Source organism: Cinclus cinclus, chromosome Z (assembly GCF_963662255.1).
Source record: "Cinclus cinclus chromosome Z, bCinCin1.1, whole genome shotgun sequence".
Lineage (NCBI taxonomy): Eukaryota > Metazoa > Chordata > Aves > Passeriformes > Cinclidae > Cinclus > Cinclus cinclus.
Window position 1 is genome coordinate 13,156,293 of NC_085084.1, and position 2,659 is coordinate 13,158,951.

Consider the following 2,659-nt stretch of genomic DNA (forward strand, 5'->3'; position numbering starts at 1 on the left):
GTCAGGGGATAGATGCTGTACATATAATGATTAGAGTAAAAGTAATGTAGAAAAGTTAATTATTAGTTGATGGGCTAGTAGAACTAAGACAATATATTGTTTGTTTGGCTTTGTTGTGTCAGGATGGGAGGATGGTGTATTGTCAAATTAAGAAACCGTAACTGCACCTGGGCCCCAAAACCAGCCAAAATCAGGCTTGGGAGCTTGGACTATGGCCAGGGGACCAGAAAGCGTGCCAACAAGACAAAGGTGAAAAGTTTAACATGAGGAAGACTCCCTGACTTCATCTTAGAAGACCACTGACCCGTTTCAGTGCCCATTGACCCATTTGAAAGAAAGAACCGTGCAAGCATGGAAGGACTTTGAGCTCGTTTTAATACAAAGCAGGAGTAGGTGGGGTTAAGTAATGCATATGTATAGGCATATTGGGTAACTATATTAATATGTAAGACTTTTGTGGATAAAAGAGGGCAAGGGCCCTGTGGATTTCTAAATTTTGCACATGCCTGTGGGAGATTTCTCTCAGGTGTACCTGGCATTGTAATAAACGTACCACCTTCTAACTTTAACTGGTTAGAGAGTCTTGGTTCAGTCTTACTTATCAAAGTAAATCTGAATAACTAGAAGAAATTGAAACAAAGGTACAAGTACAGGATGCCACATGCCAGAGTAGACAGAGCTAACTAAGCAGAACACAATGATACTGATGAAGGAAGTTTCAGTTAATGAAAAGCTTCCAAGAAACCTGATTTTGCAGCAGCCCACACTCCTGTTAGAAGTGCACCATCATGAAAAAACAGCATGGGAAATTCAAACATATCTTTCCTGGGAGTTGTGTCTGTCTCCATTTAACCCCTGTCTGGACAAGATATGCATTATTTTCACATATGCCATGTAAGCAGCCCATCTGTTCCTCCCCACAACAATGTGCTGGATCCTGCCATGCAGGAACTGGCTTCAAAAACACGTGGTTATCCAACAGCTCTAACAGCTCCCTAGATAATTTTCTAAGGTACGAGGTATGTGGGCGCCCATCTGCCTTGAAAATACAGCTTGCCACAGACACAATGAGCAAAGCAGCACACTTTGTCTGACTCACAGGGAAAATGGAGCAGAGGAAGTGGAGCACTGGGCAGTCTTGGGTGCCCATCACTTGTGCGCTCATTGGGGCAACAGCAAACCCAGAGCCATGCACCCCCTTGCCCGCCCAGCCAACAGCTTGGGAGCCACTCAGCCAGCCAAATACCTAAAACCAAGGCCTTTGAGTCACTAAATTAAGAAACAAATTCCTCTACCCTATTGTCTTCTAAGCCTATCTGCTCTAGGATAGACTATTCTATTTTATTTACTCTAGTATCCAGATTGCAACTGTTGACACTACAGCATTCAAATGTTTTCCTGTACAAATTAATTTAAAGCAAGTCCGTAGCAATACTCATTAAGAGTACATTCCTTCTTCTCTTGGGAAGGATTATAAAAAAATTTCCCCGTATCCACTTGTTGTTCAAATCTGAATTTTACCTCGCTTTTAAAAGGTGGTATATCAGCAACAATATATTTTAATATTTTAAAATTTTATTTTTATAATTTTAATATTTTAAAGAAAGGCGTCTTTAAATTCTTACTATAGCATCTCAGAAATAACTAAAAAAGATACATCCCTATATTAGAAAAAATTAGTTTTCTAATGCAACATAAGGCTTTTCAGTTTATTGTCTAAGTGTGATGGATTTTTTCTTAATTCTTCAGTTTGGGAAAAGAATTTCCACCTCTTGAGCAATTTTTGGCATGAAAGAGATGTCAGCTGTGTAGATGAGAAAATTTATTATTATATTTACTTCAAGTTTTTCATGTTCTCAGAAACTGAGATTTCCTGGTCATCACTACTCTCTGCTTTTTTGTAAATGATATCTGAAACCAGTGGGATCCATTAAGAGAGCAGTAAGCTGAGTACATATTCCAGAAATGTCAAATGTGTGTCATTCATCTAGTAATTCTTAAGTTCATTCCCTGATACTCAGGATGCAATATCTACTGTTACGTTCATAAAAGTTTTCAGTTTCTGTGTTTTCTCTGTGGATTGTTCTGACAAAGAAAAATACAGGTTTTTGGCTAGGTTTCAAGTTCTTTGTTTCAGGTTTTCGTTGGGTTCTGTCTGTCATCAAATACAGTTCTTTGGGGTTAGATTTACTCCACAAACAACCAAAACCCCCACAAACAATCACTTCCTTCTTTTCCAAGAGGCAAAGAAAGAAGCCACTTGTGATGGTCCGAGTCCATGTGAAACTTCTGCTCTTACTCTTTGCTTTTAAGCATGAAGCTCTGCCAGGAATGGGGTGACAACAACTCAAACAATAACCTCTTAGCAAAGCCATCAGTGGTGAATGAAGAAATGAAGAAGGGGATTTGGTATGGCTTTTGGTATTGAAGAATGCTGGTACCAACCTGACTCATCAGTCCAAAAGTTAAACATCCTGACAGTGAAATGAAGGTGTGGCAGGCCATATAAAGTACCTGTAAAAGGAACCAAAAGTGGCACTATTAACAATTTTTTTTAAACTGGGCCAGGGATATATGACTGACTCTGAAGCACTGTGAAAGGCCAGTGCCACGTTTCAACAGCAGGGTCTTCTAACATTCTCCTCCTTGGAGTGTTTGG